Source organism: Mauremys mutica, unplaced genomic scaffold, assembly GCF_020497125.1.
Source record: "Mauremys mutica isolate MM-2020 ecotype Southern unplaced genomic scaffold, ASM2049712v1 Super-Scaffold_100264, whole genome shotgun sequence".
NCBI lineage: Eukaryota > Metazoa > Chordata > Testudines > Geoemydidae > Mauremys > Mauremys mutica.
In genome coordinates this window covers 296,628-324,034 of record NW_025423297.1, presented here as the reverse complement: position 1 = coordinate 324,034, position 27,407 = coordinate 296,628, and the positions used below count along the sequence as shown (strand labels likewise).

At 52.0% G+C, this 27,407-nt stretch overlaps 3 non-coding genes across 3 annotated transcripts; 2 read left to right on the top strand and 1 right to left on the bottom strand.

Annotated features, from left to right (window-relative positions):
- Window positions 1–1,279: 1,279 nt before the first annotated feature.
- TRNAE-UUC lies at window positions 1,280–1,351 on the bottom strand. The gene has a single exon. It is a non-coding gene; the product is annotated as a tRNA-Glu (tRNA).
- A 6,195-nt stretch (window positions 1,352–7,546) lies between these two features.
- TRNAT-UGU lies at window positions 7,547–7,620 on the top strand. Its single transcript has one exon. It is a non-coding gene; the product is annotated as a tRNA-Thr (tRNA).
- Window positions 7,621–13,302: 5,682 nt separating this feature from the next.
- Window positions 13,303–13,376, top strand: TRNAI-AAU. The gene has a single exon. It is a non-coding gene; the product is annotated as a tRNA-Ile (tRNA).
- Window positions 13,377–27,407: the final 14,031 nt, after the last annotated feature.

The following is a 27,407-nucleotide window of genomic DNA, read 5'->3' as shown; positions in this document are numbered from 1 at the left end:
AGCAGCAAAGAAGAGAGAGACGCACTGTGCGCTCTCTTTACATTCAGGCAGGGAAGCTCCGGGGAGGGGGAAAAAGCTAGCTCCAAATATTGGAGGAGCAGAGCCCCTGATTATGAATATTCCTGGGGCTTTAGCTCCAAGAGCCCATATAAGTTGGCGCCCATGCAGAGAGAGTGGGTGCCCTGGACTCAGGGTGCAGAGATACACTCAGCCCTCTCCCCTGCATTGGGTAGTGGGCGCTGCCACCTCCTGCTGGAAGGTAATGTGTCGGGGGGGGGCACTGTGAGTCGCTCAACACCTGACCCTGGTGGCAGCAGTGCTGTGGGGAGCGCTAGGTGTTTCTAGGATCTGCTCTTTCCACCTGCCTGTAAAGTCCAGCTTTCCCCAGCACATTCACTGCGGTGCAATTGGGTCACTGTTTCCATGGCTGAGCAGCAAAGAATCACTCCCAGTTTCCCTTCTATCTGCAGCAGGATTAGCCTGTGTCAGTGGTTAATGAGGTGGATCTAGTTGTAGATTGTTATTCATTCCCCACCTTGACAATTCACACAGTCCCTTTCCTACTCAAATCCCCAGCACCTCGGTGATCCTGGTAGCAGGGGTTGGGTCTGAGATTTTCAGGGTTCTTTTCCCCTCCACCTGGAGTGAACTCAGCTTTTCCCCCATCCCAGACAATCCATGAAATAACAACAGGGACATAAAGAAAGAGGGGAGGGAACATCTCACGGCCAGGGCTGGATGTGCTCAGGGCCCCCTGCTTGTCCATTGTTTCCATGGAATTTGGCCCCCAGCTTTGCACAAGGGACAGAGAAAGATCTTGCTGTTCCTGTGTCTGTGCAAGGAAAATTGTGCTTCCCTAGGAAAGAGAGGCGGGAAATGGCCCCATGATGGGACAATATCCTCAGGATTAAGACCTAAGGACTCAGGCTGAGAACTGATAGAACTGCACTCATCTGGGATTTAACAAATTGTCTTCCATGGAGCAGGGCCAGTTCCAGTGTTTTTGCCACCCCAAGTGAAAAAAAAATAGAAAAGCTGGAATCAACTGCAGCTCTAACTCTGCCACTGTTGGCCTCAAGTCCTTCCCACTGAGAAGGACCAATTGCTCCTGAAGCCTCCCCTTTCCATTGACCACCCCAGGGACCTGCTTGCTGCACTGGTGTCTGGAGCCAGCCCTGCCATGGAGACACTGGGAACATGGGGGAATCAGGAAAATACCAGGGATTTGTTTGTGTTGTAAGTGAAGAATAACAGAAGCAGTGTTGGTTTAAAGTAATTTTTCCCTGACTGGGAATTGAACCCAGGCCTTCACAGTGAAAGTGCCAAATCCTCACCACTAGACCACCAGGGAGGGGAGGATACTCTTTTTCTTCTCACTTATGTTACACTTTCTTAGGCTACTTTCTATCCAACTTCTGAAGCTGCTCCATTGTCCATTCCCTGAGGGGCTAAGAGCAGAAAGTGCAGGAATCCCTGTACTCAGGGTCACAACCTGAGCCCAACCCAAGCCACTGAAACAAACTCAAATCATGCTTCCTCCAGCAGGATCACAGAGCAGCACAAAGAAAACCCATCAGGAACAATCCTCCTCTGCCTTCATTTACCCCATCGCAACCCTCTCAGCAGCCAACTCTTGTGGAAAGGACACTGAGCTGATAGGAGCTCTGGCACAGAGACCAAGGGAGGGGTGTTGCACCCTCTCAGTGTGAGCTGACCACATTCTGACTCTGGAGGAGCAGAGAAAGGCTATGGCCACATGATGGGGCCACTATGTACCACAACATGGTTCTTTTATGTGGGATGACTCTGAACATTGACTGATCTCCACTCCCTTGGATTTGAAGAGATGTTTAGTTTTGCACTTACGAGGCTGAAGCAATTTTATGGATGGTGACACTACGATTAAAGGGTTATTTAATGTTGTAGAAATTGTTAAAAACACTGAGCTTAAACTGGAACTGCCTGTTATTAAAGGCTGGTTTCCCCACATCAGTTCCATAAACTCTGCTAGAAACACCCTGGGTTCTCTCCTGCCTCGATGGGAACTGGAGGGAATGGTCCCCTGCTGCCCTTGGCGCCAGGCTGGTTTTTCTGGGGAGGGGATGTGGAATTGATTTGTTTGCTGTTGAGAAGGGAGCCAGGCCAGTTCTCAGGGAACGAGAACTCCCAGCATCTTCCCAGCCCAGCCCAGGCTGCTGCCCTGTCCCAGCCTCTGTTCCCCTGGGGGCCCAGCGTGTTTGACTCTAGAGCAGGCCGGGAGCAGCAGCTGAGGCAGAGGACAGCCTGGGCCGGGCAGATAAGAAGGAGTTTAGCCAGGAAAAAAGGTAAAATGGCAGGGGAGTATTACCTTGGACTCGACGGCATTTCTCCATTGGTCTGTCTGCTTTGGGGCAGGGACAATAACACGTCCTGCTGCTTTTGTTATTTCAAAGGGCAGTTTAGGATTTTCATTCTCACACATGGTGCACAAAGCAGGACTCAACCTTTGCTGTAAACTAAACAAGCTGCCCACAGATTCTGGCAGCCACAATGAGCATTTAGGTGAGAGCTCAGACCTGCTCCTGTCCCATAGGGAGGGGGTCATCTGTGTGGGGACTGGACCACTGACCTACCTGCTCCTAACTCCCAAACATTCATTAACTCTATTATCACTGCCTGTGAGTGTTATTTAAACCATAAGAAAAACCACACTGGGCTAGACCAAAGGCCCATCTAGCTCTGAATCTTGTCTTCCGACAGTAGCCAATACCAAGTGCCCCAACAACCAGTCAACAAGGCACCACTGGGAGTTGAACCTAGGATCTCCTGTTTACAAAACAGAAGCTTTAGCCAGCTAAGCCATGGTGCCTGTGGGTAGCTATAATGCAGTGTCTGCCCACATCTGACTCCCTGCCATCGCCACCAGGGCCTGACAAGCTTTCCTTGTGTTTGGATTCTGAAAAGCAGAGGAGCAGGTGACGTTTTCCTTGCAAGCTGTGTGTGAGTGAATCTTTGGCCAGGTCTGCACTACAAAGTTGTTTCAGCAGAATTATATTGCTCAGGTGTGTGAAAAACACACAACGCTCTCTCGGTCGGTAGCTTGTGGCTGGTGTACACACTGCAATGCCACGTCTGGCGACAAAAGTGCCCTGTTTTGCTGACAAAATAAAATGACTTCAATGAGAGGGCTAGAGCTTTTTGCAGCAAACTTAAAGTAACAGAGTAAACGCTGCTGTTCATTATATCACCATAACTGGCCTCCTCCAGTATCCCACAATGCCCGCCGTGAACTCGCCTGCCCTGCATTCCTGCTACAGAGCCATGGGCCCCTCCCCTTTCATCGCTCTGGGAAGTTCTGGCAGCTGAGCCTGCTGCTCTGCTCCACTAGCCAGGAGCAAATCACCGCCGTGGATGCTGCTCTCTCCCGCATTGCGAACACAGAGCAGGGTGGTGGAAACTTCCTGACAGTGTAGGGGGGCCACTGGCATCCAAACAGTGTCACGCCCAGGACACCCCTTCCCTCGAGGAGGCTCTTAACTTCTAAACAGGGACTTCTGTTTTCTAGTAAAATCACTAAAAGGGAAGGAGAAAACTCGAAAGAGGTTCCTCCTGGCGCTCACGTCCGTGAACCCGAATACTCTCTCAGTCCTCAAAGATAGACCTGGAGAAGGAGACTTGCTGAAGCAAAGCCACAGGGGTCTCTGAGGTTTCCCTGGCCCCTCGCCCCTGTCCTGCCTGGCTGATGTCAAAATCTCTCTGTGAGGTCACCACCTCCCCACCACCTTTGACCAATAGTCTGAGGTCCTGCAATAGGCTTTGTGATGTCACTGCCACACCCCTCCCTTGCTGTGCTAATGTCCTGCCCCTGGCCAGGCACTTTGGAGGTTTGAGCTACTCCCTGTGGATCACCCCACTCAAGGAGCGTTCGTTCTAGGAAGCAAGCCGGCTAGACAGGAAAACATCAGACGCTGCTCCCAATGCTACACTCAGTTTTTCAGAAATTAGTCAACTTTATGGCCAGAAGAGACCATTAGAGCATCTAATCTGACCCCCTGCATATCACAGGCCTCCTGTATGACACAAGCGCTACTTTTGGGACAAACACATTCCAGAAAGGCATCTAGTCTCCATTAGATGACATCAGGAGATGGCAAATACACCACTTTCCTTGGTAGCTTGTTCCTGTGGTGAATCATCCTCGCTGTTGAATATTTGTGCCTTAGTTGTAATATGAATTTGTCTCTTTTCACCTTCCACCCACTGGGACTTGTTATGCCTTTCTCTGCTCGATTAAAGAGCCCTTTAATACCCAATCTTTTGTCTCCATTAAGGCCCTTCAACACTTCAATGCAGTCACCTTTCAATCTTCTTTTGATAAGCTAAACAGGTTGAGCTCCTTCAATAGCTCACTAGAAGGCATTTTTCTCCAGCCCTCAGAACATTTATTGGCTCTTTGGTCATCAGACTCCTGAACTGCAGCTGGATGTGGTTCTTGTTCTTCTGCACAACACAGCTCCTGGAGAAGAGGGATCTGCAAATGTACATTCCTATGATACCTTTGTTTAATTGATGAAAACATAAACTAGACACTTAGAGGATTGGAACTGATTTCAGCTGATGGACAGCTTTGCTAGGTTTTTGTGCATTTGGACAGCAAAATGTTGAGTGTTTACATTGATATCAAGCACTCCTGTATAGAGGATCCCCTGAACATAATGGAGAATGGAAATGAAAATGTTTTCCTTTTTTTAAAAATAAGAAAGAGGGTTATAAGAGAACACTAGAGCTTGAATCAAGGACCACTTGATCTGTTATTAAGCAGACTACCACTGAGCTATACCACCATGACCAAAGGAATATGGACTCATGATCTCCAGGACTTTGAAGGACAAACCCTGCTTCATCGAGGTCCTTTGCCATTCCCAGAACACAGGTGGTTTTAAAAATGGGGTTTGATTAAACTTCTTAAATGTGGTAAACACCACAGCTTGCACACCCACCGATATAGCTTCTCCCACTGACATAGCTGCCACCTCTTTGGGAAATGGATTAACTACACACACAGGAAAACTCTCTCCCATCAGCATAGAGCAGTGGTTCTCAAACTGTGAGTCAGGACCCCAAAGTGGGTCATAACCCTGTTTTAATGGGGTCGCCAGGGCTGGCATTAAACTTGTTGGTGCCTGGGGCTGAAGCCAAAAGTCTGAGCCCCACCACCCAGGGCTGAATCCCTCAAGCTCTGGTTTTGCCCTCCCTCAGCTGGATAAGAGGGCACAGTGTGAAATGTTTGGGGAATCACTGTTTTATGGTGACGTTCTCAATCTCTTCTATGAAGTCCAATAAAAGCTATTCCTCACCCACCCACCTCTCCATCAGGACCGACTAGGTATGTTCTGCTGCCCTTCACTCATGCAGGAAGGATAATAACATTTCATTCCACTCAATCCTAAAGTGATTTGTAACCTGCCACCAGCCAAAACTGGTCATTTTGGGAAAGTGGCCCCATCATGCTGCATAGCTAGGCACACTAGGTGTGTCTGTGCAAACACGGTCTGTTCCTGAAGTCTTTCCCCCAGCTCCTCACTCAATGTGAGGGGGGAGCTCATTCAGCCCCTGCTTCCGCTTAGTATTTAAAAATGCCTTATTGGCCCTGTCTCTGCTGGCCTTAGATTTCTCCTCCTGTTCTTTTTTTTTACAGTTTTGATGAGCTGGCCGAGTGGTTAAGCTGATGGACTGCTACTCTAGTGTGCTCTGCACACATAGGTTTGAATCCCATCCTCATCGGATGCATTTAGTCTTCACCCATCCTTTATAAAAAACCTTCTTCCCCTTTGGTACAATGACAGATCAAACAATGGTGCTTCTTGCAAACAAAAACCTTCTCAGAAACTCAGAACTCCCTTGCTTTAAATAAAATGTCTAAAACCCAGATTTCTAAAAAAAAAATAATTCTCTGGTGCTGTATTTCTTAGTTTTTATCTCAAAAGGGAACATCCTCATCATCTCCCCCAAACACCCCAGGACCTCCCCAAATTATTAAAATACCCTCAACCCGAGCAAGGCTACAACAGTGAACCAGAGCTAGTGTCTAGGCCAAGCTGTTCTGAAGGAGGCAACTCCAACATTTTCTCCCTGCTTCCCTTGGCAAGGTCTGACTGAGAAAACAAAATTCCCCAAACTGAAAATTTTCTGCTGAAAAACCAATACTAGTCTGTTTGGGGACTTTGGTTTGCAAGTATTATTGTTATTATTCTCTTCTGATTTCTGAATCAGTTCAGTCCAGTCTTTGTCCTCCAGGTGTGTTTCCACCTGCTGAGTTGTGGGGGAGAGAGGCCAAGTCATGATATCTCTTCCCCTCTTTCATAGTTTCTTCCAACTTGCTAGGAAGCTCCTTTGTTACCATGTGAGTCAAGCAGTGTCCATTGTCTCTGTGCTATCTCGGAGAAGTCTGCATTGTACACAGATCCTGGGATAGTCCTTGGGAGTGTGGATACCGTCAATGGGCCAGCAGTGAGTCTGGCTCCTCCATTGTCACACCTGACAGGCTGGTGGGGGGCATTTCCCAACCTCATAACATATCTCAGTAACGCACACAGAGCAAAACTTCATAACTTCCCAACCAATGCGAGCACACACAATCCAACACGATATTAATGTTCAACAGATCAAGACTTTTGAAATGATACCTCACCAGGCAGACTTTGTACAAACCATGTCATCATTATATGAGAGTGGTGAATATGGGGCTTGCAGGTGCTGCTTTGAGCACAGCATGCCACACCTGGGCTTACATTGCAGTGGAGACGTACCCTTAGAGTCCATCTCTCCTGGGATAAAGATGGCCCACACCTGACTCTCTGCCAATCCCCACTGGGCCCTGACAAGTGTTGTTCGTGTTTGTATTCTGTAAAGCATAGGAGCAGATGAAGTTTTGCTCCCAAGGTGTGTGTGTGATTCTTTGGACAGGTCTACGCTATGAAATTAGGTTGGTGTAATTACATTACTTAGGCTGGCAATGCAGTTCTATCAAGCTAATCCCGGTGTAGCTAGTGGCTCAGCTGTCAGAACTTTCTGGAGCTATGAAAGGGAAGGGACCCAGCCTCTGTAGCAGGAATGCAGGGCAGGTGAGTTCATGGCAGATGTGGCGGGATACTGGTGGAAACCAGTTATGGTGATATAATGACCAGCAGCATTTACACTGACATTTGTCACTTTAAGTTTGCTGCAAAAAGCACTAGGCCTCTCGTCGAGGTGGTTTTATTTTGTCACCAAAACAGGGCAATTTTGTCGCCAGACGTGGTATTGCAGTGTGTGCACCAGCCAAAACTTGTTGACCGAGGGAGCGTTGTGTGTTTTTCACACATCTGAGCAATATAATGATGCTGAAGTAACCTTGTAGAGCAGACCTGGCCAAAGATTCACACACACAAACACACACACAGCTTGCAAGGAAAACCTCACCTGCTCCTCTGCTTTGCAGAATCCAAACACAAGCAAAGCTTTTCAGGCCCCAGTGGGGATGACAGGGAGTCAGGTGTGGGCAGACAGTGTATTTTTGCCACAGGCAGGCACCATGGCTTAGCTGGCTTAAGCACCTGCCTTGTAAATAGGAGATCCTGGGTTCAATTCCCAGTGGTGCCTTGTTGACTAACTCTTGGGTAACCTGGTATCAGCTACTGTGGGAGGACAAAACACAGAGCTCTTTGGTCCAGCCCAGTATGGTTGTTTAAATTACACTCACGGGCACTGATAACAGACTTACTGAAAGTTTGAGAGTTAAGAGCTGGTAGGTCAGTGTTCCAGCCTGTCACAGATAAACCCCCCTCCCTGTGGGACAGAGGCAGGTCTGGGATCTCACACCAAATGGCTCACTGTGGCTGCTAGAACCTGTGGGCAGCTCATTTAGTTTACACCGAGGGTTGAGTCCTGCTTTGTGCACCGTGTGTGAGAATGAAAATCCTAAACTGCCCTTTGAAATAACGAAAACAGCAGGACGTGTTATTGTCCCTTCCCCAAAGCAGACAGACCAATGGAGAAATGCCGTTGAGTCCAGGGTAATGCTCCACTGCCATCTTACCTTGTTTGCTTCCTAAACTCCCTCCCAACCTTGTGGGGTACAGAGCCCGGTATTGAGCCTGAGCCGAGATGTCTACGGTGCAAATTTACCACCCCACGGCCCTAGCCTGGGAGCCTGCACTGGCACGGGACAGCCATGGGTGTTTCATTGCAGTGTGGACATAGCCTAGCATTACACTCATCCTGGAGGGGGGGACGGGAGCTCCTGAACTGGTGGGAGGGAGGCACCAATTACCAGGGATCCCGAAACGCGGAACAGGGACACCCACACACCAGGTATCTTGCAGCAAGAGCTGCAGTCTTGATTTACAAACTGCAAGTGATGGGGAATTTACCACCTCCCTTGCGGAGCTTGTTCCACTAGATAATTAGCCTCATGGTTAAAAAACGGTCATTTCCAGGTGGGATTTTCTGACATCGACTGCAAGCCAATGGGGTCTTGTTCAATCTTTGTCTGGTGAATTAAAGAACCATTTAAAATCACATACTCCCCCTCTGGGCATTTGTAAAATGTATTTAAAACGGTGATTAAATCACCTCTTAACCTCCAGTCAATGAAATCAATTGAGCTTCTTCAGTCTCTCGTTGTAGACATTTCCCTTGTTTTTAAAGGCAAAAATCCTGATCTTTCCAATGGGAGCTTCTGCTTCAATGTTCAGTTTGGGGAGGGATTTGGCTGCACTCAGAGATCTGCCCGCGGGTTACAATCTGTGATCCGAAGGGCCGAACGCAAACAGCGTTTAGATGGGACCGTTAGTGCCGCCCCCGTGTGGCCAAAGGTCAGAACTGACCAGCAGAGTTTACAGCTGGAGCCTGGGACGCTCCTGAACAAACTGGGCATGAAGCCTCTCGCATGGGACCCTCGCTGTGCAGCAGGAGGCGGAGGGAAGCTGATTGTCAGGGCTCAGGGCTGCTCCCTGCCAGGCTGAGCCGGTGTCTGTGCTAAGCTCGGCATCGATCAGGTGATTCTGGGCAGTTCGGGGTCCCCAGGCTCCCACAGGAGGGTGAAGCAGGTCACCCCTGGAGCAGGTTAAAGCTGCAGGGTGACAGTGGGGTTGCTGCCCCTGTGAACAGCTGCTCTAGCACCGCCTGGGCAGGACAGGGAGAGCCAGTTATACACCCCCCCCCCAGCCTGTATCGGGGGATGGGAGCACTCACACCCTGGGGACCCCACACCAGAGATCTGCTGGGGGGGAGAGTGGCACCCACACACCCAGGATCTTGTAGGCGGGGACAAGGGCATCCACACTCCGGGATCCTCTGCAGAGGGACGGACACCCACACATCCAGGATTCTGTATGGGGGGCAGAGGTTCCTGGGCTCCTGGGCGGGGGAAGGGGGCACCAAAACATCCGGGATCTTACCTGGGACGACAGTGGCGCCTGCAGCTCGACATGAGAGGGGGGCGGGGGGAGAAGGAGCATTTCCCAGTTCCAGGCTGTCCCCGTCTGGCCAAGGCACAGAGCTCACAAGCAGAGTTTAAAGCTCCAGCTGCCAAGCCACAAAAGAAGCCGGGCCCCATGGCTGGTGCCTGTTATACCAGTGCCTGGGGAGGCCGAGGCCAGTAGAACACTTGAGCTCAGGAGTTCTGGGCTGCAGTCAAGAAAACAAGAGCAGGAACCAATACGGGAAATCTGCTGCTCTCTCTGGTCTGGTCAGGGGGCTGTGCCGATCAGGTGTCCACACTAAGTTCAGCATCAATATGGTGATCCTGGGGAAGCTTGGGGTCCCCAGGCTGCCTAAGGAGGGGTGAACCGGCCCAGGTCAAAACTCCCGTGCTGATCAGTAGTGGGATCACACCTGTGAATAGCCCCTGCAGCATAGCCTGGGTGAGACACGGTCTCTTTTTAGACACCCCTACCCCACAGAGCCTGGATGGGGGGATGGGAGCACCCACATGCTGGGGATTCTGACTTGGGGGGAGGGACGCCCCCCTGCAACACGGATCTTGAAAAGAGGAACAGCGACACCCACACACCACAGAGCCTGGATGGGGGCAGGGGAACCACACACGGGAGCTAGTTCATGGGGTGGGGGACAAACCCATATGCTCCGTTGCTCCATTCTTAATGAGAAGAATGGGGCCATCCACACAACACGGATCCTTAACGGTCTGGGGGACACCCACACACTCCACTATTAACCAGGAGGGACAGGGGCACCAGACACCCCAGGTAGTGTGGAGAACACCCACAGCCACCGGATCCCTCATGGGTAAGATAGAGGGGATTGTAATGGGGCTCAGCGCACCCACGCACCAGGGATTGTTAAGGGTTGAAGGGACAGGGACACCCACACACACTGAGATCACATCCTTGGAGGAACGCAAAACCTCCACAGAAGGACCTGGTCTGTTCCATGATGGCAGCCCAGCCTGGGTGAGTCAAAGTCTCTTTTTATACAGCCATGCCCCAGAGATCCTGACTAGCGGGAGAGAGACACCCATCCACCAGAGATCCTTAATGGTCTAGGGTGCACCCACACACCAGGGATTCTTATGGGTGGGAGGAATGGAGACAGCCAGACACACTGAGATCACTTCCTCCCAGGAGCCTGGGCCAGACAGGAAGACACAGTCCCCCTTTACATATCTGCCAGACAACCTTCCTCCCACTCCCTCCACACAATGTTCTTATTTGGAGGTGAAGCCAGGGAAACCACATGGAGGATTCTTATCTGGGGAACTGGGGGGACCCACTTACCACCAGAGATTCTTAAGGGCAGGAGGAACAGGGACTCCCACATCTGTAGCATGGGGGTGGGTCGCCTGCTGGGATCATCGGGGCATATTTCACCTCGTCAGCTCCCTGCCATTGCCTTGGGGGCCCCTTGTTGGCTTCCTCTGGTACCCAGTTTAGCCTCCTTCCTGAGGGCTGAAACGCTTTGATCTATCTAAGGTCTGTGGGATCAATATGTGTCATGGTGTAATTCTGTGTTATTCGGGGGTCAGACTAGCTGAGCAAATGGCCCCGTCTGCCCTTAAACGCCATGAAAACATTTCCCTGGTTTCTCCTTGCGCCTGACAGACACCACGGTGAGGGGCCCAAGAGAAGATCCTGGACACAGCGCTCTGGCTCTTCCTTTACTTGGGGACGTCAGCGCTTTCCTAGCAAAGCTGCTGCTAAAGCGCTGGATTTGGGGAACGGTTCGGCTCCGATTCAGAGATCTGCCTGCGGGGTGTGAACCTGCCACGAGGAGCGGGAAACGCAACCAGCAACGGGAGGCGTTGGCTGAGCTCCAGGCTGCCCCCGTGTGGCCAAAGCTTAGAACTGAGCAGCGGAGTTTAAAGCTGGCGCTGGGAGGGACCTGAACACGCGGGGCATGAAGGCTCCTGTGTGTAACACTTGTTGGGTGGGCAGCTGAGCGTAGCTGATTGCCGGGGTTCAGGGCTGCACCCCGGGGTGCTGAGCAGGTGTCTGTGCTCAGGTTGGCCTCACTATGATGGTTTCTGGGAAGTTTGGGGTCACCAGTCTCCCTAAAGAGAGGGGAGCCAGGCCAGAAAAGGAGGCTTTCAAAACTCTGGTACCAATTGGGCAGTGGGACTGCCCCTGTGAAGAGCCGCTGCAGCCCCGCAAGGGAGAGAAGGTCTCTCTTTATGCAGCCCCCACCCCACTCACCCATTCCTCAGGACAAGGGTTGTGCTCAAAGATCTGTGCCCCGTGTTTTCACCTCCATGTGAAGCACACAGTGCAAATAACCCTCAGCGCATCAGCTCAGTTCCAGGCTCCACTTCCACCCGCTCAGGCAAGATGGTGCAGAGGAGCCCCTGGGTGGCTGTGGGCCTGGGGAGGATGGCTTTTGATTTTTCGGCCGTACCGCTACGGGCAGCAAGGCCAAAAGTCAGATGGCCGACTCTCCCGTCCACCACGCTCATCAGGAGCCCTTAGTCGACAGGCTCGGAGAATGCGGGCATCGCCCCCCACTACCTCTCGCATGCAAAGCGAGCGCTCTGCCGCTTGAGCTAATTCCCCGCAGCTGGCCTGACTCTCAGGCACCGGGCAAAAAAAGGCAAGGGCTCTGTGGCCTTAAGCAGAACACAGCCTGAAATGGGGGCGGGGCACTACCCAGAGCTGGGGAAGGGGGTCCGAGTCCCAGCCACGCTCCTCGGCACAAACACCAATGCTCCCTCCCTGGAGTGTGTCTGGGCTGAGAGTTAGCCCCTGAAACAAGCACCAAACTTCAGAAGACAACACAGGGATAGATCACTTGACGATTGCCTGCTCTGGCCATTGCCTCTGAAGCGCCTGGCATCGGTTACTGTCAGAAGACGGGATAGTGGCCTAGATGGACCATCGGTCTCACCCAGGAGGGCCGTTCCTATCTTCACCACTTTCCTCTAACCCAAGCAAAGCCAGGAGCAGGCCCAGCTCAGCAACTCTAGCAGACTCCCTGGCCCCCGGCCCAGCATACAGCAAAACGACCCTGCCTCCGCCAGGATAGACAACCACCGATTCCCTCTTCCAGACCAACGCAGCCCTTCCCCGCTTTGGCTGTCTCCAAGCTGTCTGCGTGCTCTGCTCTGCCCCCCGGCTGCCATGCTGCCTGAGATCAGGAGGCTGCGAGGTCTCACGGTCTCAGCTGAGCTGGTATTGCGTGCCACCCCGCCCATCTCCTCATTCCCTTCATGGACCCCTGGGATGTGAGTAATTCTGTATTTGAGTGGCTCTCCCTCCCGGCCAATGAGCTTGGCGTAGACTAGCAGGGAGGGAGGAGGAAAGGGATTGTGCTCCAGTGAGAGCTTAGAAAGGAAGGTGCAGGTCCCCCACTAGAGCCCAGCCCAGCAGAGCAAAGCAGAGCAGAGCAGGCTGGAGAATGTGTGTCTGGGTCTGACTACTTCTCCCATGCTCTTCCATTTGAGCTAACTTCCCCCAGCTGTCTCCAGCCTCCCAGTCAGCGCAAGGGGGAGAAGGGCCGGGGAGGAAGAGCTTTGTGCTCTGCAAGGGCTGGCTTTTTGGGAGGCCAAGCGGGGAGAGGGATGGAGGCCACTGGAGGAGCTGAGCCGGCTGACTGTCCATGGCTTCTAAAAGAAGGGCAAGAGAAGGTCCCGGGGCTGCCTTGCCCCTGGAGAATGCGGGCATTAATCCCGCTACCTCTCGCATGTGAAGCGAGCGCTCTACCACTTGAGCTAATTCCCCTACCTTGGCAGGTAGCGTCTCGATCCATCCATTCGATAATGGAGGCCACATCGTTCCCCGCGCCAGCCAGTGACTCCTTCCAAAAGGGTCAGGCAAGGCAGGGTTTGCCATCGGCCGGCTATCTCAGTTGGTTAGAGCATGGTGCTAATAACGCCAAGGTCATGGGCTCAAGCCCCATGCTGGCCACTCCGGGAGGGAGAGGGTGGCTTCTGCTCTTTTGGCTGACTGCTAGGGGTGGCAGAGGCCAAAACCAGGTGGGCCAGAAGCGGGCAAGAGCCCTGCTGGGCGCAGGCGCTGGGGCAGGACCAAGCTTCTGACACCTCCTTGGGCTCCCCTCCCTGGGCTCCTCGCTCCACCTGCTGCCTGAAAGGAACTTGGAAATGGGTGAGCCCGGCCGGCTGCCTTCCAGGCTCATAGGAGGCCAGGCTTGAGCTGCCCGCCCGCGAAGCCAAAATCGCAGGGCTGCCGGCTCGCCCCCATTGTCCACAGGGGGTTGACCTGATGGCCCGAATTCTTGCCGGCCGCCAGCTCCACCCAAATGTACCCGACGCCGGATCACGCTCCCCAGCCCAAGCCACAGAGGAAGGCTTAATACTCGGCACCCCAACCTAGGGGAGAGGCTTCACACTCCGCCGGCGCAGGGTGACCTTTGGGACTTCCCTGGACACCATCCTCCCACCGCCCACAGCCAGACCCCCCAAGCCCACCCCTCCGACAGGAAGGAGCAGGAGGACCACTCCGCCCAGGGGCACCACCACTTGAAGTCAGCTTCACTTGCTTTCTCTTCTACCCCTTTCCTCCCAAGTTATGCGCGCCTCACGGGAGCCGGCCCTGGGAAGACGCAGACACCGCACTCTGACTGGGGGAAGCCAAACGCCCACACCGAGAGTTTAGCACGGGCTCTTGAGGCACTGGAGGAACCCCATGCAGACGCACTGACGGAGCTAAGCTTTACGGCCAAGGGCCCTACCTGTGCAGAAAGCCAACTTGCTTGTGAAAAAGACTCCTCTTTCGGCTCCCCTTCCAAACTTCCAAATGCCTCCAAATGGGAAAACACACACACTGAAACACCCAAACGGTCCTAACACTGGGTCCAGGACCCGCCAATCAGAGTCTGGAGTCCTGCCCATGGTGTCTGTACTATTGACAAACACTAATTGCCACAATCTATTTGAAGCAGGGTCAGTATGAAGTCTACCCTGCCACCTGTTGGTGATCAGTTGTCAAGGCCTTTTGGGGCTGATGTCATTTTCATGGTTACACCCACCCCGGATTGCATGATGGGAGTGCTTTTCCAAATGGTCATTTCAGCTGCTGTGCGATGCCCAGTCTCTTTTTTATTAGGCCAGGAGTAATCCAGTGTATTTTCCTGTTGATTTTGGATCAAGGACAGAGAAACTGTACCTGGCATTTGAGGCCTGAGAGCGTCACCCTGGCCTGAAAAGTACTCACTATTAAGGGGTATGGGTTCCTAATGGCAAAACATAGTGAGAGTTTGGATTAGTTGTTTATTGGTCTCTTGTATGAGCTGGGGTTGTTGATATTCTTGCTGGTGTAGAACTACAGAGGTGGTTTTGAAGTTCTTCAAATTGTTGTTAGTGTTGCAATTGTTTACCCTAAGCTTATGCCATTAGATCTTTTTCATGGTGTATTTTGTTTCTGAGGGCTTGGCTACACTTGCAAGTTGCAGTGTTGGTGGAGGCTTTTCAGTACTGCAATTATTCTTTGTCCACACTTGCAAGGCACATCCAGTGCTGTAATTCCCTGGCTGCAGTGCTGGCTGTGCACCTGTTGGGGTATAAGGAATGCAGCGCTGGTGATCCAGTGCTGCTCATCAGGTGTGGACACACACCAGTGCTTTAATTGGCCTCCAGGGAATAAGGAGATATCCCAGAATTCCTGTTCAGCCATTCTGCTCATCAGTTTGCACTCTTCTGCTCTGGCCTCAGGTGACCCGCCCTTTAAATGCCCCAGGAATTTTAAAAATCCCCTTCCTGTTTGCTGCAGCCAGGTGTGGAGTGCAATCAGTTAATCTTTCCAGGTGACCATGCCTCCACGTGGCAAACGAGCCCCAGCATGGAGCAATGGCGAGTTGCTGGACCTCATTAGTGTTTGGGGGGAGGAAGCTGTGCAGTCCCAGCTGCGCTCCAACTGTAGGAATTATGATATCTTTGAGCAGGTATCAAGGTCCATGCTGGATAGGGGCCATGATCGGGATGCGCTGCAATGCAGGGTTAAAGTAAAGGAGCTGCGGAGTGCCTATTACAAAGCCCGCGAGGGGAACCGCCGATCCAGCGCTGCCCCCACAACCTGCCGTTTTTACAGGGAGATGGACGCGATACTTGGGGGTGACCCCACTGCCAATCCGAGGACCACGATGGACACTTCTGAGCAGAGTGGGGGACAGGAGCAGCAGGAGGAGGAGGAGGCGGGGGGTGGTGGAAACCGTGAGTGAAGCTACTGGGATAGGGGAAGACACCCCAGAGTCCCAGGAGGCATGCAGCCAGGAGCTCCTCTCAAGCCAGGAGGAAGGAAGCCAATCGCAGCAGCCAGCAGTTGCTGAAGGACAAACAGAGGAGCGAGTTACCGGTAAGCGTCTTTTATTTTCAGGGTAGAAATGTTTCGGGAGAGGAGGGGGGGTTAGGGCTGCATACATGCATGCCTAGATGTGGAATAGCCCATTGATGTAGTCTATCACGTCGCGGTAATCGGCTGCAGTAATCTCCTCAAAAGTTTCAGCCAGAGCGTGGGCAATGTGCCTGCGCAGGTTTATAGGGAGACCCACTGTGGTCCTTGTCCCAGTCAGGCTAACGCGTCCGCGCCACTGTGCCGCGAGGGGTGGGGGGACCATTGCTGCACACAGGCAAGCTGCATAGGGGCCAGGGCGGAATCCGCATTGCTGTAGAAGACCTTCCCGCTCTTCCCTAGTGACCCGCAGCAGGGAGATATCTTCTAGGAGTAACTCCTGTGGAAAATGTTGGGAGACTGTTTAGTGCAGATCCCCCATGCAGCTGTTTGCTGTCCCCAACGCACAGAAACCCCTGCACAGCCCTGAAGCAATCTCAGTACCCCTTACTCACCATTTCCTGTCTCCTGTTGTGTTATGTGTGGTCTTATTTGGTATGGGAAAAGAATGCTAAAGTGAACACTGAAAACTCCTTCAGTGTGTGGGAATTACTGTTTGGATGAGATAATTAACAATGCTACCCTGTTAACTGTTGCCATTTTTGCCTTCAAGAAGTGACCTTGACTGCTGGACTGCCCAGATCTACCACAGCACAGAGACTACAGAATCTGAGGAAAAAGCCTCGAAAAACCAGGAAAGACATGCTGAAAACAGTTATTGATCACTCTGCTTGAGAGAGTAAACAGCTGCAGGAGTGGAGAGAAAGGGACAGCAGGATCCGCCAGAGACATTGGAGGAGAAACGCTGTGGCAAAGAGGAAAAGCACAGACCAGCTGCTAGGCATCCTGGCGCGCCAAGCGGACTCTCTCCAGGCACTCGTAGCCATGCAGGCAGAGCAGTCCCGTGCTGCCCCACAGCCCCCCCGTCCCAGATTTTATTCTTTTCTGCCCCAATGTTAGCTCCAAACCCCCTTCCACAGCATCCAGGTTCTTACCACCACCAGCTGCCTCCAACACCTGTATGTTCACCAACCAGCCCTGAGAACTACGACCCTTACCCTCTGCACTCAACCCCCATCATCATGCAGTATATGCACCCTGAAGTGCAGCAGCCATTGCACAGCACTGCAGACAGGACATATGCAAACTTGTGATTGTACAGTTCACCAACCCACCCCCCTGCCCTAGGTTCCTGAAATGTTGTGTGTCTGTCAATGAAGTATTTTTCTTTTCAATAAAATAAATCTTGGCTTCGAAAACAGTCTTTATTATTGCAGATAGTGAAAGATACCTTATCCCAGTAAAGAAACAGTCACTGGAAATCATGTTAGGGATAATAGAATCCTAAAAGTGTAACCACTGCACTTCACTCCCATGCAAGGCAGCAAACATTACTGTTGGCTTTCAGCCTCAAATTCTTCCCTCAAGGCATCCCTAATCCTTGTAGCCCTGTGCTGGGCCTCTCTAATAGCCCTGCTCTCTGGCTGTGCAAATTCAGCCTCCAGGACTTGAACCTCAGTGGTCCATGCCTGACTGAATGTTTCACCCTTCCCTTCACAAATATTATGGAGGGTACAGCATGCGGATATAACCGCAGGGATGCTGCTTTCCCCCAAGTCTAGCTTCCCATACAGGGACCGCCAGCGGGCTTTTAAACGCCCAAAAGCACACTCCACAGTCATTCGGCACCGGCTCAGCCTGTAGTTGAACCGGTCCTTGCTCCTGTCAAGCTTCCCTGTATAGGGTTTCATAAGTCAAGGCAGTAACGGGTAAGCGGGGTCTCCAAGGATCACAATGGGCATTTCGACGTCCCTTACTGTGATCTTCCTGTCTGGGAAATAAGTCCCTGCCTGCATCTTCCTGAACAGGCCACTGTTCCGAAAGATGCGTGCATCATGCACCTTTCCAGGCCAGCCTGTGTAAATGTCAATGAAACGCCCACGGTGATCCACAAGCGCCTGGAGAACCATAGAGAAATACCCCTTCTGATTAATGTACTCTGATGCTAGTTCGGGGGGGTGCCAGAATAGGAATATGCGTCCCATCTATCGTCCCTCCACAGTTAGGGAAACCCATTTGTGCAAAGCCATCCACAATGTCCTGCACATTCCCCAGAGTCACGGTCCTTCTTAGCAGGATGCGATTAATTGCCCTGCAAACTTGCCTCAACACGATTCCAACGGTCGACTTTCCCACTCCAAACTGGTTCCAGAACGACCGGTAGCTGTCTGGAGTTGCCAGCTTCCAGATTGCAATAGCCACCCGCTTTTCCACCATCAGGGCAGCTCTCAATCTTGTGTCCTTGCGCCACAGGGTGGGAGTGAGCTCAGCACACAGTCCCATGAAAGTGGCTTTTCTCATACGAAAGTTCTGCAGCCACTGCTCATCATCCCAGACTTCCATGACGATGTGATCCCACCACTCAGTGCTTGTTTCCCGAGCCCAAAAGCGGCGTTCAATGGTGCTGAGCATTTCCGTGAATGCCACAAGCAATGTAGTGTCACACGCGGCAGGCGACTCGATATCGATATCGTCGGACTCCTTACTGTCACTTTGGAGCTGAAGGAATAGCTCAACTGCCAAACGTGTTGCTCTGGCGACACTCATCAGCACAGTCCTCAGCAGCTCGGGCTCCATTTCCCACAGAAATCGCGATTCACAGACAGAGAGTAAAAAATAGAAAGAGACTCACAATGGCGCCAAACGTGGCCGGAAAAACTGTAAATGCTGGGATGTGAAGCGATGAACCACGGGGCGTTGGGCCAGGAAGCGGAATGACCTGCACCCTTCAGTCCCCTTCCCACAACCCACAGCGCCAAAATGGGATGAGGTGCTCTGTGGGATAGTTGCCCACAATGCACCTCTCAGTACAGTGCTGCAAATGCTGCAAGTGTGGCCACACTGCAGCGCTGGTAGCTGTCAGTGTGGCCACACACCAGCGCTGTCCCTACACGGCTGCACGACCAGCGCTGTAACTCCCAGCGCTGCAATTTTCAAGTGTAGCCAAGCCCTGAGAGGTAAAAGGCTGCTCTGTGTGTGGTGTTATGGAGTGAGATAGCAAACATTAGTTGCAGAGGTGGTGCATGTGCTGCAAAAGTCATGCACTGCCCCCTGCCCTGCCCCGGTCTTAGAGTCCATAATTTGCATAAACCCACCCACTGATCTGTGACTAACAATCTTGCTCTGCTAACTCTTCCAGCAAAACTTTTCTGCCAGGTTCTCATTCAGCAGTATATTCCCACGATATTCAACTTTTAAGTGAGATCAGAGATGACCTGTTTAAGTGTAACTAAAATTTCTGCTTATGCCTCAAAGATTCTAAGGGTGTAGTATAACACATTATTTGTAACAGGATAATAAATAATTCTATTTTTAAATTAAAGAGAGAGGAAAACCATAAAATCTGTATTTACAGATTTCAAAAAAAATCCCATGGTAAACTCAAAAAATGACTTTCAATCCCTCTTAATTTGCTATTGTTTGGAACCCATGTCCCTTGTCTAACGATTTTTATGTAGGTTCGGGTGAGTTCCGAAATCATGAGCTGCTAAGTACCGTTCTACTGTCCTTGATTCATACCTCTGTGCATTACCCAGACTGGTGGGAAACACACTCTGTCCATTACCGTGACTGGTCCGTGGGTGTCACTGCTCCTAGAAGGTAGACACACGCTGTGCATTACGCCACCTGGCCACTGGGTGTCATTGCTGTATTAAGGGAAACATCTTCTGTGCATTACTCTGTATGACCAAGAGGTGTCACTGCTGCTCCAAGGGAAACATGCTCTGTGTGTTACCCTGATTGGCCACTGGGTGTCACTGCTGCGCCAAGGGAAACACTTTCTGTGCATTACTTTGACTGCCCACTGGGTGTCACTGCTGCGCCAAGGGAGACATAAGAACGGCCAGACTGGGTCAGACGCAAAGTCCATCTAGCCCAGTATCCTCCTGTCTTCTGACAGCGGCCAGTGCCAGGGGACCCAGAGGGAATGAACAGAGCAGGGAATCATCAAGTGATCCATCCCCAGCCACCCATTCCCAGCTTCTGGCAAACAGAGACTACAGGCACCATCCCTGCCCACCCTGGCTAATAGCCCTTGATGGACCTGTCCCCTGTTTAGTTATCTAGTTCTTGTTGAACCCTGTTATAGTCTTGGCCTTCACAACATCCTCTGGCAAGGAGTTCCACAGGTTGAACTAAAGCGCCTCTGGAGGGACGCAGTTTCCCAGGCACGCAGATCCTTCCCTTCAATGCACACTGGACGGACATTCGAAACACAGCCCTTTCCAGGAGGGAATGTGCTGCTTTTGGACCCTGGTGCCCAGCAAGAAGTCCTGGGACTCTTTTTCTGACGGATGGACCCCACTGACTTGCCTTTACCAAGCAGAAACTAAGGACCGGCCGAGGGCTCTCTTTGCAAACGGACGCCATCAGACTGAGTCACGAGGCGTGCTGCAGGATAGCCCCTCCCCACCAAAAATTAATGCCGTGACCCGGATTCAAACCGAGGTTGCTGCGGCCACGGTGCAGAGTACTAACCACTATACGATCACGGCCAGGTGCTGGGTGAGTAGGCAGCAGTCCAGTACAAAATGCTCAGGTCTGCACTCTCGGGGCGGCCACCTACGTCGCCGGCGGGCACGGGTATTTCTCAAGTCTGCCCATTACAGTCACAGGTAAAATGCTGAGCAAAGGAAAAAATAGAGGAAGCCAATCCCATGCCTGTCCCTTTTTCTGTCTTCCTCCACCCCTGGACCAAGTCCCTCCCCATTTGTCTGGGCCATTGTCCTCATGCCCCTGGCCAGCCTATTTCCCTTTGCCGCTCTGAAACGTGCCCCCACGTGCAGGCCCCGAAGCTGGGCCCGGGGGCGGAAGGCCAGGGAGAGGCTTTGGCTAGGGCCAGCGTGTCCTTGCGAGGTAATTTTCTCTCTGGAGGAGAAAGTCATCAGTTCGGGGTGCGAAGGGAAGTGGCCATAGAAGGAGAATGGAAGGCATGGGGTGGGCAGGCCAGGGATTTCTTTGTTCCCCCCTTGAAAAGGGGTCACCCTCCCCGTCAAGGAATCGAACCCCGGTCTCCCGCGTGACAGGCGGGGACACTCACCACTATACTAACGAAGAAAGGGACACAGAGAAGGGCCCCAGCTCCCACAGACCAGCTACGGTCAGCGTACACCTACACCGTCGCATGGGCCCCAGCAGGCAACAGCACCCCTGGCCCTCTTCTGCTTCCCAAAGGCTTTGGCCGCAGCAACAGCCCTGGCCCTCCTCACCTGCCCTTGCCCAGCACGACGCCTTTTCGGGCCTACACAGCTCCTCACACAACACCCGCCTGGGACATTGCCCTCCCCTACCAGCTCAGCAGCACCTTTTTTCCTCTCAAAACCTCCTCTTGCCACCCTCCCCCTTCCACACTTCACACTCACCTCATCACAAACTCACCCACGGCCCCTTTGGCTTCTCAAGCGCCTCTGGAGGGACGCAGCTTCCCAGGCACGCAGATCCTTCCCTTCAGTGGGTGTTTGGCATGGCAGGGAGCAGCCTGGCTGGGTGCTTTTGTGCCTGTCTGAAGGCCACACATAGGCATGGTCCTGCCCTCCTCTGGCCCTGACCTCAATTGTTCTGTGGCTTTTAAGCCTTCCCTTGGAGCTGTTAGCACCAGCTGCCTCTGCTCTATGTGCCCAGAGGAGGAGAGGTGTGCTGGGCTCTGTGACGAAGTTGGGGATTTTCTTGGGGTTTTCTGTGTTTTCCAGTGGTTCGCATGCACAGGGAGTGGGACTCAGTGTCCCCAGGTTTTACTGGTTTAACGAGGTGAGGGGAAAGGGAGTTTGTTGTTACAGAGGACCGGAGAGGGACTTGGGACCCCGGCTGATGGCCTGTAGGATGGAGACCCCAGCGACTGGTGACCTGGTGACCCGGAGACCCAGCTCAGGAGTCACAGCCAGTTCTGGCCAGTGAGAGGACAATGGGCTGCAGAGAGAGGTCCCCGTGACCAACCTGTTCCAGCCAGAGGAGGGCGGAGGGGAGAGGAGGCCCAGTCAACCCTGTTTACCTGGAGAAAAGACAATGGACAGAGGTGGGGCTTGGGGCCGGGGATATAAGAGGCCCAGCTTGGAAGCAGGGGGGCTCGGGGCTGGCGAGGGGAAGCAGGCAGAGCCCACCTGGCTGCAGGGGGACTGGGATGTGCTGTTACTGTGAGAGGCCAGGCCTGAGGCCCTGAGAGTTTCCTGTGCTGTGTTCAACTCTCAATAAACCCTCCTGTTTTATGCTGGCTCAGAGTCACTCTGGTCTAGAGGACAGGGGGCATCAATCCCTTCGAGGGTGAGGAGGCCCAGGGGGTCCAGAGCGCGTGGATTCCCTGAGGGGGCCCACGGCAGAGACAGACGTGCTAAGGCTCAGAGAGGTGGAGGAGCCTGACCCTGAGAGAGAGTGGACCCCCGAGAAGGGCTGTCACACTGAAAGGGGCACCCCCCCCATGGACCGCACAGGGCCAAGAGTGGGCACGATCTGTGAGTCCGTGACAGGCAGTGACATCACAAAGGCCTTTTGCAGGACCTCAGACTATTGGTCAAAGGTGGTGGAGAGGTGGTGACCTCACAGAGAGATGCTGACATCAGCCAGGCAGGACAGGGGCGAGGGGCCAGGGAAACCTCAGAGACCCCTGTTGCTTTGCTTCAGCGATTCTCCTTCTCCTGGTCTCTCTTTGAGAACTGAGAGAGTATTTGGGTTCAGGTACGTGAGCGCCAGGAGGCACCTATTTTGAGTTTTCTCCTTCCCTTTTAGTGATTTTACTAGAAAACTGCCGTCCCTGTTTAGAAGGTAAGAGCCTCCTCTAGGGAAGGGGTGTCCTGGGGGTGTCACAGTTCGGATGCCGGTGCCCCCCCATGTAAGGAAGTTCCCGCCACCCTGCTCTGTGTTCGCAGGGCGGGAGAGAGCAGCATCCACGGCAGTGATTTGCTCCTGGCTGCCGGAGCAGAGCAGCAGGCTCAGCTGTCAGAACTTCCCAGAGCGATGAAAGGGGAGGGGGCCCATGGCTCTGCAGCAGGAATGCAGGGCAGGCGAGTTCACGGCGGACATTGTGGGACACTGGAAGAGGGCAGTTATGGTGATATAATGAACAGCAGCGTCTACACTGACACTCTCACTTTAAGTTTGCTGCAAAAAGCTCTAGACTGCTCATCAAAGTCGTTTTATTTTGTCACCAAAACAGGGCAGTTTTGTTGCCAGACGTGGCATTGCAGTGTACACCAGCCACAAGCCGCTGACCGAGGGAGCATAGTGTGTTTTTCACACACGTGAGCAATATAATTCTGCTGAAATAACTTTGTAGTGCAGACCTGGCCAAAGATTCACACAGAGACACACAGCTTGCAAGGAAAACCTCACCTGCTCCTCTGCTTTGCAGAATCCAAACACAAGCAAAGCTTGTCAGGCTCAGGTGGGAATGCAGGGAATCAGGTATGAGCAGACACTGTATTTTAGTTACAGGCAGGCACCGTGGTTTAGCTGGCTAAAGTAGTTGTTTTGTAAACAGGAGATCTCGGTTCAATTCCCAGGGGTGCCTTGTTGAGATCCTTTTAGAGCACCGGGTATTGGCTACTGTCAGAAGACAAGATTCAGAGCTAGATGGACCTTTGGTCTAGCCCCGTGTGGTTTTTCTTATGATTTAAATTACACTCACTGGCACTGATAATAGATTTACTGATTGTTTGGGAGTTAAGAGCTGATAGGTCAGTGGTCCAAGCCCCTCACGGATGACCCCCTGTTATATCCTTGGGGGCAGCCGGTTTAGGAAGAAATCACTTGAGGCCAGACAGCAGACAGCTAACAAAACCACCATTTTATTTACAGACTCAGAGAACTCACCCAGCCGGCTGAAGCTGGCTGAGCTATCCCCTAATAATCTAACTCAGTTACCATAGGAACCAAAAACCATGACAACCAAATACACAACATCCACCGTGTGTGAGAATGAAAATCGTAAACTGCCCTTTGAAATAACGAATGCAGCAGGACGTGCTATAGTCCCTGCCCCAAAGCAGACAGACCAATGGAGAAATGCCGTCGAGTCCAAGGTAACACTCTGCTGCCATTTTACCTTTTTTCCTGGCTAAACTCCTTCTTATCTGCCCGGCCCAGGCTGTCCTCTGCCTCAGCTGCTGCTCCCGGCCTGCTCCAGAGTCAAACACGCAGGGCCCCCAGGGGAACAGAGGCTGGGACAGGGCAGCAGCCTGGGCTGGGCTGGGAAGATGCTGGGAGTTCTCGTTCCCTGAGAACTGGCCTGGCTCCCTTCTCAACAGCGAACAAATCAATTCCACGTCCCCTCCCCAGAAAAACCAGCCTGGAGCCAAGGGCAGCAGGGGACGATTCCCTGCAGTTCCCACCGAGGCAGGAGAGAAGCCAGGGTGTTTCTAGCAGAGCTTATGGAACTGATGTGGGGAAACCAGCCTTTAATAACAGGCAGTTCCAGTTTAAACTAAGTGTTTTAACATGCATCTGATGAAGTGGGTATTCACCCACGAAAGCTCATGCTCCAAAACGTCTGTTAGTCTATAAGGTGCCACAGAACTCTTTGCTGCTTTTACAGATCCAGACTAACACGGCTACCCCTCTGATACTTCCTTTTCTCAGTGTTGCTCCCAGCACTTTAGGGAGTTTTTCCTTTTCTCCCTTCCAGCTGTGGTGATGGGACTGCAGCAGCTCCCCAGGGCCAGCTTTGCTCTTACATCCTTCACGTCTTTGGCTGAAGCTGTGTTTGCCACCAGTTTAATCCATAGCTGAGACCGCAGGTACCAGCAGCTAGTTACAAAGGCTCAATTCCCATCGCCATCAGTGGGAGGTTATCCAGGGCTGCAGGATTTGGCCCATGGACAGTCAAGGTGCTACAGCAGCTACATTCTTACGTGGTGAGTCCTGCAGCCTATTACCAAACTGCTCTGCCATAGTCTGCAGGGGGCCTGACTTGCTGAGAATCTGGCAGAAGAGAGACCCTGGAGTAGAGAAGGAAAATGTCCTCAGCAGTCACAGCCGGGAGGCACAGGAAAGGTTCAGTTTCTTTTTAAACTTCTCTCCCTGCTCAAGCCTTTAATCGTTCCTGTGGCTCTTCTCTGAACCCTCTGCAATTTATCAGGGAAAACAACCAATGAACCAAACAAACAAACCAAACCAGGCTGTTCTGACTGATGTAACAATCTATTGCCTTCCAAGGTTGAATACAAATCAGATCATTCTATTCACCCAAGAGTTCCACTGTAAGGGCTTTTTGTTTTCTAGTTCCAGTCAAATCCTGTGCAACAGCATCATGGTTAACTCACCACTTGGTCACTTCCCATTCACACGTTCAGAAAGTGGGCAGGTCTAAGTCTTTCCTCCCACACCAACATGAAAAAATCAGTGACAGAAAATGCCCTAAAGTGCCTCTGCTGCCTTGCACAACAGCCTGGGGAAATACAGGAGGGAAAGTGCTTTCCTCTCTCCTCCTGACACCGGGTAACATCTCTGTGTGTCCTTGAGATCCTGCCACAGAGACAAGCCTTGAGGATGCAAATGACATGTTAAGGCTTCATTGGTTTGTACATTCCTTTACTCCTTCATTAGTGATAAGGGTGCATGAACTCGAAATAATCCCGCTCTGACTTTCACACCGGAGACTATTTCCAGGCTCGCAAAAAAAAAAAAAAAATCTTTCTTTCTAACCTGAGCAAGTTGAACCTAGAGTCATTGCGAGATGATAAATAGAGAGCCCCATGATGACTGGGGCACATAGTTATTAATTATAATATTTGTTATCTATGCAGCACCCAACACTCAATAACCAGGAGTCAGGCCTAAAAAATCCCAAGGGTTGCTTATGTTTAAGAACCGCTGCCTTTTGGGAGTAATGTTATTTTTTTCTTGGTTCTTCTGAGACTCTTGGGCCATGTTTACTGGCTGAACTTGAAGGCTAACAATGGACTTAACAAAAATCGTATGGTTCCCAGATTGGGGCTCTTGCTGTGCTGGGTATTGCAGATGCCCCAACCAAGAGCAGGTGCTCCAGTTGTGCCAGGCACTGCAGAGATCCTGATGAGGGTGGGGGCCCTGATTCTGCCAGAAGTTGTACAACTCACAGGGAGAGAGAGAGTCCTCGCTGCCAAGAGCTCACAGGGGAAATGGACAAAGTGTGGGAGGGCGGTTCCCATTTTATAGAAGGAGAAACTGAGCCGCAAAGATATGGTGCAATTTGTCCATGTTTGCTCAGAGGGCAAAACTGGGAACTGAATCCAGATTTTCTGAGCCACAGACTTGCCCTGAACCACAAGCCAAGCCAAGAGTTGTCGATTGCATGGCAGAGGGCCCAGTGGAAAGTTGCAGAATCTCCTTCATTGGAGGGTTATAAGAAGGGGTTATACAAACACCTGTCGGGGTGCCCTAGGGATACTTGGCCCTGACTCTTGGGGTCCCTCCCTGCCCTACCTTTCTATATGATTCTGTTGTGCGGGTTTCTGCTGTGTCGTTGTTCCACGCTGAGCTGTTTTGCACAGTGTCACTTTGCACTCTGACGCATTGTTTCGTGGTGTATGGTTTTTGCACTGCCTTGTGTTGTGTCGGTTTGAGCTGAGCTCTTTTGCAGTGTGTCATTTTGCCCTATGGGGCGTTCATTTGCATGGCGCTGAATTGTCGGGCTTTGCACTCCTACGTGTTGTCACTTTGTGCTGTGGAATGTCATTTCACGCTGAATTGTTAGATGTTAGATTGGGGTGTTTTCACTTTTGTTGTTGTTTATATTACATTGCGATGGCATCGAATTACAGAGCTGTACGGCTGCAAGGGCCCTGGAGAGGTCATGAAATCCAGCCCTCGCTGCTGAGGCAGGGCCAAGCAGAGATGATGCATCAGGGCCATGTGGGGTCAAGTGCCCACAGCAGCCGGCCCAGGCAGGGAGCAGAAGGAGGGAACCAGAGCCAGAGCAGGTTGTCTATGGGACCAAGTATATGGAGAGTATCCTTGACAGAGGTTTGTTCAACCTGTTGTTAAAAAACCTCCAAGGACAGCGACTCCACAGACACCCTTGGGAGCCTATTCCAGAGCTTTACTACACTCAGAGTTAGAAAGCTGTTCCCAACATCTAACGTGAATCTCCCTGGCTGCAGATTAAGCCCATTACTTCTTGTCCTACCGTCAGTGGACATGGAGACTAATTGATCATCGTCCTATTTATAAAGACCAAACTTTTTCTCTCTGCAGACATCCGTTAAATGGTTATTATCCCCTCTTCTTGCCTGGGCTAGAATGGAAGAGGAGAAATTCCTCTCTTAACAGAGGATGCAAATGTCAGTTTGGTCTCTCTTCATGTTTTACTGAAGCTGAGAGAGAGGAAGAAACATGACCTGCCGAAGAGCATAGAGAGTTTGTTTCATTTTGGTCTGTGACTATTAGCAGAAGAGTGACACCTAAGGGCTGTCACTACCACCCACCATGGGGCTTGGATTTATGATGGTGGGATTAAGAGCCTCATGCTCTACCAACTGAGCTAGCTAGATTTAAAGTCAGTCAACTGCCCAGTCTCCATGTAGAAGGAGCCCTGAGGGTGTTTATTTGTGAGCTGAGGTTCCC